The sequence below is a fragment of the Silurus aristotelis genome (assembly GCF_946808225.1).
Source record: "Silurus aristotelis genome assembly, chromosome: 14".
NCBI lineage: Eukaryota > Metazoa > Chordata > Actinopteri > Siluriformes > Siluridae > Silurus > Silurus aristotelis.
In genome coordinates, this window is record NC_139587.1 from 23,425,315 (window position 1) to 23,434,338 (window position 9,024).

At 40.8% G+C, this 9,024-nt stretch overlaps 1 protein-coding gene across 4 annotated transcripts in view; it reads right to left on the minus strand.

The window, feature by feature from the left end:
* The window catches only part of dock4a (dedicator of cytokinesis 4a), a 97,756-nt gene that overhangs the window by 87,531 nt on the left and 1,201 nt on the right, over window positions 1-9,024 (minus strand). The window lies entirely within an intron of this gene.

Below are 9,024 nucleotides of genomic sequence, written 5' to 3' on the forward strand. Positions count from 1 at the left end.
TGCAAGTTCTCCCACTTAGAAATCATGGAGGGGTCTGAAATTGTCATCGTAGGTGCATGTCCACTGTGAGAGACATAATCTAAAAAAAAAAAATCCAGAAATCACAATGTATGATTTTTTAACTATTTATTTGTATGATACAGCTGCAAATAAGTATTTGAACACCTGAGAAAGTCAATGTTAATATTTGGTACAGTAGCCTTTGTTTGCAATTACAGAGGTCAAACGTTTCCTGTAGTTTTTCACCAGGTTTGCACACACTGCAGGAGGGATTTTGGCCCACTCCTCCACACAGATCTTCTCTAGATCAGTCAGGTTTCTGGCCTGTCGCTGAGAAACACGCAGTTTGAGCTCCCTCCAAAGATTCTCTATTGGGTTTAGGTCTGGAGACTGGCTAGGTCACGCCAGAACCTTGATATGCTTCTTACAGAGCCACTCCTTGGTTATCCTGGCTGTGTGCTTCGGGTCATTGTCATGTTGGAAGACCCAGCCTCGACCCATCTTCAATGCTCTAAATGAGGGAAGGAGGTTGTTCCCCAAAATCTCGCAATACATGGCCCCGGTCATCCTCTCCTTAATACAGTGCAGTCGCCCTGTCCCATGTGCAGAAAAACACCCCCAAGCCATGATGCTACCACCCCCATGCTTCACAGTAGGGATGGTGTTCTTTGGATGGTACTCATCATTCTTCTTCCTCCAAACACGTTTATTGGAATTATGACCCAAAAGTTCTATTTTGGTCTCATCTGACCACATGACTTTCTCCCATGACTCCTCTGGATCATCCAAATGGTCATTGGCAAACTTAAGACGTGCCTGGACATGTGCTGGTTTAAGCAGGGGAACCTTCCGTGCCATGCATGATTTCAAACCATAACGTCTTAGTGTATTACCAACAGTAACCTTGGAAACGGTGGTCCCAGCTCTTTTGAGGTCATTGACCAACTTCTCCTGTGTAGTTCTGGGCTGATTTCTCACCTTCCTTAGGATCATTGAGACCCCACGAGGTGAGATCTTGCATGGAGCCCCAGTCCGAGGGAGATTGACAGTCATGTTTAGCTTCTTCCATTTTCTAATGATTGCTCCAACAGTGGACCTTTTTTCACCAAGCTGCTTGGCAATTTCCCCGCATCCCTTTCCAGCCTTGTGGAGGTGTACAATTTTGTCTGTAGTGTCTTTGGACAGCTCTTTGGTCTTGGCCATGTTAGTAGTTGGATTCTTACTGATTGTATGGGGTGGACAGGTGTCTTTATGCAGCTAACGACCTCAAACAGGTGCATCTAATTTAGGATAATAAATGTAGTGGAGGTGTACATTTTAAAGGCAGACTAACAGGTCTTTGAGGGTCAGAATTCTAGCTGATAGACAGGTGTTCAAATACTTATTTGCAGCTGTATCATACAAAAAAACAGTTTAAAAATCATATATTGTGATTTCTGGATTTTTTTTTTAGATTATGTCTCTCACAGTGGACATGCACCTACGATGACAATTTCAGACCCCTCCATGATTTCTAAGTGGGAGAACTTGCAAAATAGCAGGGTGTTCAAATACTTATTTTCCTCACTGTATATATAGTTAATAGCAATTCACTATATCATCATCATTGTCATCAACATCATCATCATCATAGTTGTTGCTAAAGTATTAAGTAATGCCATTGCTCTTTTTCTTTCCAAGGCTCTTATATATATATAAAATATCTCAAAATAACAGCCATAGCATGACGTACGGTGTAAAGACATTCATAGGTCTAAAGATTGTAAAAAAAACAGTGTAAGTGCAGGTGATTATGAAAACTGCTACAAATAATGCTGTATCTGTGTGCAACAGAATACAACTGAATAACTTAAACATCTAAATCTAGCAACTATACATTTCAGTGTACAGCTTCCTGAAGTCTCTTTGTTTATCCAGTAAATGTGTATGTTTGCACAATTGGATGCTGCATCTATCCAGTGAGTGACTTACAGTTTCCAGATAAAACTGAGGAGCTGAAAATCTTCCACAAGGCCCCAACCATGGAAGCTTGGGACTGGAATTCAGTTACCTTCCATTGAGTATCCCAAAGCCGTAACCATTGATCTGCCTCTTCTGCCAGTTGACAGGTAAAAAAATCATACAAGACAGAGTACAAACTGAGATGTGGCTTTCTGATGAGACTGTAATGGACAACATTCCGTTTTAGTCCAGATGGTCTGTAGGTGGTGTGCCTTTTCTCTTTTCTTTGAAGCAGGACAAAGCGAAATGGATATTATTAGCTAAATAAAACAGGTTGCTGCTCTTGTCAGCTGGACAGCGTCCATGAAGGTAAGAGAAGTGACAGATTTCACAGCCCATAAACTCGCAAAATTCTGATCCAAGTAATACTGGACCATTGCTTTGAAGGGGAGCTGTGAATAGGTTCAAATATAACCAGTCTCAAATCATAGGACACTCTGAGGTACAGACCTGAATTTTAAATGAGCACTGCTTGGAATCAACATGATCAATGATTTAGGAATGGTAAGAATAAAAATTAACGATGCGCTGCATCGATTATAAAAAAATGTGCATCGGATAAAAGTTGCCATTTGTATGTCGACTTTTGTAGGACATTTGTAGGTCTATATCAATATATATGTATAATTATTTGTAAATGCACCATACTTGTATTTAGAAAGTAACCAATAACTTGTGACTATTATTTGATATGTAGATCGATCGTGTTCTCTCAGCCCCACTGCTTCTACATAAATATGACGTATTACAACACTACGGAGATGGAGGCGTGTCCCGAGAGTCACATAGAATATAGATTAACATGGCAGAGGTAGAGCTGCATCTTCCTGGAGACAGAACAGGAAGTTTTTTTGTTTGGCCTGTTAGTGAAAGCGCCATGTGTTAGATGCTTAAGTAAATTTATGATTTTGTACCATAATGAATTGCATAGCATCATATTTTTTTTCACATTTTCTGAATCACATTGTGTTGAATCGAATCGAAATCGTATCTCACTGCGTCATAATAGGGGTAAATCGTATCGCATCACATCCCTAGTTATGGAGATGCACATCTCTACAGGGACTGCAAAGTCGTGTTATGATTGGCTAGTTAGGCTTGATAAGAGCTAGGCATTTGCATAAAAAAAAAATCCCATTGCAACAAGTGCCATGTGCCTTTGGTCCTGTCTCTATCTTGTTCACTGGAATGTGTTCACCTGGTCTAAGTCAGTAATGATCAGTTTATTGACTTATACTCTTGTGGGAGGTTAAAAAGCAGCAGTGAAGAGAAAAAAGTTACAGTATTTTAATTGGCCTATAGGAAAAGGAGCAAGAAAAACAGACACAGAGGTGAAGTAAAGCAGGATCACTCATCTGCTCCAAGCCGAAGGCTGATGAAAAACAGTCTGACAGTTTCTGATAATAAATGGCACTATGACAATAGCGATTCCTTTATTATGATCTTGTTCGTTTTTGTTTTGCTTGTACATCAGTTTCATTAAATAAACTCTGACAGACACATTTCTGGCCTGTTTTCTTTATGTAACTAAGAACTCTTTCTCAGTGTTATCCACTGTTTTGTAATAGGAAATGCATCACTGAGGCGAAGCAGGCATACAGGAAAAAAAAAAGACTATCAGACTAACTGATATCCTGCAGAAAAGCACTTTCACACCTTTTTTCTCACGATACAAGCAGTTGGCAAGGAAGCGTTTTGCTTCGTGCCAGTGCACAGAACTGAACCATACACGAAGCTCTAATGTTCAAATATGCAGCATTGCACAGTCCTGAGAAGATTTTAGTCATGGCGCAAACCTTTCTCAGTTTATGACCAACATTTCATTTAAATGCAATGTTCAATTTTTTTTAAATTGTATTGGTAACTGCACAGTGTCTCAACTTTATTCAGGATTTAGTGTCATGGCACTTCTGTCATGTCAGTCACAAACTAACTTTTGAGAAAATAAACAGAAAGTGCTTAACGATGGTTTTGGCGTAACAGTAGGTGGTCTAGTGATTAGGATGCTGCGCTCTCACCGCTGCGGCCCGGGTTCGATCCCCGGTCAGGGAACCAACCCCAGCCACTCTCAGTGCCGGTCCCAAGCCCGGATAAATGGAAAGGATTGCGTTAGAAAGGGCATCCAGCGTAAAAACATGTGCCAAATCAAACATGCGGAGAATCCGCTGTGGCGACCCCTAATGGGAGAAGCTGAAAGAAAGTTTAAGTAATATATGTAAATGTCAGCGCAAACAAAACAAAACACAAATAATCTGAATTTTTGTCAGGTCACTGCTAGACTTAAACTCAAATTTCCACCAGAGACATGCAGCCTTTTAACATGGCCATCCTGGACTCCAACTCTCAGAACACACACACACACACACATACACACTTTCGCCACCCTGACACTTCCCCTTACTAAATAAGCACAGGTGGGTGCAATGACAAGAACGAATACACACACACACACCCACACACCCACACACCCACACACACACACACACACACACACACACACACACACACAATTTAAAAGACCTTTATTCAGGAAAACAGAACGTAAACTGTACGCTCACTATGACTCTTGTGCTTTGGCTAATGCCAAGCCAATACACTTTGTCTGAAAATTGTTTGCCGAACTGTTTCTGATCTCACTTGTTCTAATCAAATCTGTTTGGGAATCATCTGAACTCTGGTTGTTTTTGACCATGTTTTTAGCTTAACTTTTTGGATTTGGTGTCTTCTCTCTTGGTGTTCTATTACTTTTCACCTGTATTTGCATCAGTCTATAAAAATATAAATACAAAAATAAAATATATAAATACAAACATTCTATTAGTATTCATACAGTAACTTCATCAACACCAGCCTTGATGTATACTAACAGCTCTCAGTTCTGATCTCTAACAGTGCCTTGTGTGTTTGTGCCATTCGCTTTTAACGTCCCCTTGCTCCCTCCTCCTGTCCGCATGCCCACAGACCAGGGTAGCATGTGACAAAGAGCAGAGGCTCATCTATACGCCACACACACACACCTACACACACACACACATGCTCCTGTCATAAATACACTCTCCCAAGCCAAAGTGAGTGCGGAAGTTACAATAGGCATTTGGAGAACATAGACGACACGTCCGCAGGGACGCCGCTGGTGAAGTGGGCCGCGAGTGAACGTTTGAGTTCAACTAGTTCCCTCGAGGGGGAGATGTAAAAAGAAGTGAGATTGTAGAAGTTAGAGACATGGAGTGTTGAATTATACATTACACAAGAACAGAACGCAGGATATAGTCGGATTGAATCAACCTTCGGTGCGTGTGCTTTCCTGCGGCTCGTGTCTACTCATTTGGAACAAATATCCAGAACACATTGCTTTTCTGCAGCTCTGATCTGTCCATTGGCTGAGTTTTGGAAGTGAACCAAACCACCTCGCTCATACACCCTCTGACAATTTGGTTTGGTTCACACCTGAAGAAAAACGGGCTTGATCCAAGTGGACTAAACGCTGATTCTGTGGAAATGGAAGTGTCCAGCTCCAAAAAAACTCAGGATTTCTAATTGATCCAGGAAATAAAACTCAGCGTGCTATGCACGTTTGATGCAGATTTTTTCGGTAGGAAGCTGTTAGACTGAACCGTGAGGAGGAAACCGAACCCAAGCACTGAGCTATAGAACTGCAGAAATGCCATGGACTAAACAAGAGATCAACAATGCATGTGATACCTGGAAAAGGTCAAACATTGAAGGATTTTTTTACAGACCTACATGTCCATCATGCAGCAGAAGAACGATTTGGATTACTAATCAGTGAATACTGAGCAAAGTGTCCACTGAATACCCAAAGCGTCCTATGATCATTAGATAGCTTTCCCGGCAATTCTTTTACAACATACGCTCAACCAGCTGCAAACCAAAACTTTTTTTAAATTAAAAGAGCAAATATCGCTTGGTGAAGATCGCTCTACAGAGATCTATGTTAGGAGAGGATTACAGTCTAAGACACATGGCGAATCAATCCTTATCTCAACCGAGAGAAAATAGCAGCCAAGATTACAGTATGCATGCTTCGGTATGTGTGTGTATCATGTGTATTTCTGTGTGTGTGTGTGTACAGACATCCCTGCTGGATTCCATCCATATTTCATGAATGATAAAGGTTTCAGTAGCTGTGTGCACTAATACAAAAGCACTCCTCAGTGTTCTGCTTGAACGAGCTCCGAGTCCTTCTCCATCTTCTCAAACATTTCTTATTATTCCCTATGTTTTTATTCAGAGACACAAAAAACAATATTAGATGCTTGGGTGTATCTCTTGCCCTGCTTCATTCTAATCTTATTCAGTTTCAGACATGTTGTCCTGTGACCTCATGTGATCTCAGTTTTATGCGACGGTTCACAGACACTGCATTTCTACTACTTAACTGGAATTAATGCTCTCTCACCATGTAGTCGGCAGCTTTTTTTGTTTTAAGCTCTTCGAGCTCTTTGCCTTTCATGGAGTTTTGTGGGCGTCATTAAATGTAAATCGGCTGTGCTGCGGATACACACAGCATTCGACGTGGCATTTATCAAGCTACGCATTATGAATAGAATCAGCATTATAAAGGCTAGATCCAAAACACAAATAGTATAAGGAATTTAAAACAACAATGAAATACAGAAAATACTGCTCAAATCCACAAAACAACTACTTGGACCACAAAACTCTTCAGAAATTTGGGAACAGGGCCCATGATTCCTCACAGACTCACAGGTCTCTTGGGGCTGACATGGCTAGAAATGGGTCAGTAGGAGCATGTCGCTGTAAACGTGGTTTACAAGCGAGCTCCTGGCTAAGCGGATGTTGTGTCCTCTGTCCTTTCCTGTTATAAGCAGTAAGACGACTTCATGCTGCTCCAGCCTCGAGGAGATTCTGCCCAGATTTTGACAGATGTGGCCTGCTACAATCATCTGACACGATTCATCACTCAACCTACACGCTTCATCACAACAAAAGTGCTACACACACCTACACAAAACTCTGAATTTGGTGTGACTGTACCAAACAGTTTAATGTCCCTGGACACAAGATCTCAAGACAGAACAGACCCATGATATCATAACCATACTGATGATGAGACTGTATTCCTACAGTAATAACCAGGGCAGGTTTTCAGCCACTCAACATGCAGTGTGTTTATTTCTTACAGACTCATTTGAGGGAAAAGGCCACATTACACGCCACACATGTCAAGTGTCTAATGTCAGGCGGGTTAAACTTAAACACCAAGAGCTGTCAAAATTAACACGGTAACGCAAATTAATTTTAACGGCCCTTAGGTTATTAACGTGCAATTAATTTAGCGTGCGTTTCTGTTTGACCTTTTTTTCATAAAAAAAAAAAAAAAAGAAATATATAAATATAAAAGAGGCAAAATTAAAACCTTCAAAGCAACACACATTTAGTCACGACATCCTTTCTTTACTTAGATATAAGAAAAATAACTACACCAAAAACTAATTTTTAATTACTTAACATTTGTTTTATTGATGCGCCAAGTCTCAAATCAAGCACCAAAATCCGCCATGGTGCACACATCCGGCAATGAACCCTCTGGGGTCTGCAAACGCGCCAGCACGTTTTGTGGCATTTTTTACCTCATAACCTAAACAAATGACTTTGTTTTTTGATCGTAAAAATAAGAGCAATACAATAAAGCATCAAAATGCTGTGCTTTTGTAAAATAAAGAAAACAGACAGAGTGCACTCTCTCTTCATAGACACATAAATTAAACCACTTGAATCTCTTTGAATACTTGCCTCACAGTCATAATAAATATGTCACATATGTCAAATATATGTCAATGGCTATGTTGATAAGAGTATTAAAAACTAATTTAATGTACAATTAGAACAGATATAAATGTGCTATTAAGTTGCAATTAATCATGAGTTAATTCATGACAATCATGCGATTAAATATTTTAATCAATTGTCAGCCCTAATAGATATACACACACACACACACACACACACACACACACACACACACACACACACACACACACACACACACACACTATATATCACAAAAGTGAGTACACCCCTTACATTTCAGCAACCATCTTTTCAAGGGACAATACTATAGAAATTAAATATATAATTTAATACTATAGCAATGTAGATTTACTGGCCTCAACATACAGCCATTATCACTTAAATAGCTGGCAACAAAACTGTGTACAAAGTGTCAATTTTTTTGTGAGCACTATTGTTATCTTGGACTGCCTTAATCCTCCTTGGCATGGAATTTCACACAGGTTGTTGCTGGGATCCTCTTCCACTCCTTGAAGATGCCCCACAGGTGCTCAATAGAGTTCAGGTCTGGAGACATACGTGGCCACCCCATCACCTTCACCTTCAGGTTCCTCAGCACGGCAGTTGTCATCTTGGCGGTGTGTTTCGGCTCATTATCGTGTTGAAAAAACTGCTATTCGGCATCATGTTCTGCTTCAGAATGTCACAGTACATGTTGGAATCCATGTTTCCCCTCAATGAACTGCAGCCCCCAGTACCAGCAGCACTCGTACAGCCCCAGACCATGATGTTACCACCACCATGCATGAGTGTAGGCAAGACACAATTTTCTTTGTACTTCTCACCAGGGCATCACCACACATGCTGGACACTATCTGAGCCAAACAAGTTTATTTTGTCTCATCAGACCACAGGACATTGTTCCAGTAATTCAGGCTCTTGGAAGGGTTTGTTTCTTGTAAGCTTCTTTCTGGGATGATGGCCATGCAAAGCGACTTGTTTCAGTGTGCGGCGTACAGTCTGAGCACTAACAAGCTTCTGCAACCTCTAAAGCAATGCTGCAGCACTCATGCATCTGTTTTTTGAAGCAGACGCACAGCATGAAGTCTCAACTTCCTCGATGGACCCTTGCGAGGTCTTGGAAAACCTCTGCATGACCCTGACCACTGTACTGTAACTCGTTTTTCAGGGTGTTACTGATCTGCTTAAAGCATCGGCATCTTGTTGAATGTTGAACATCCAGTGGTC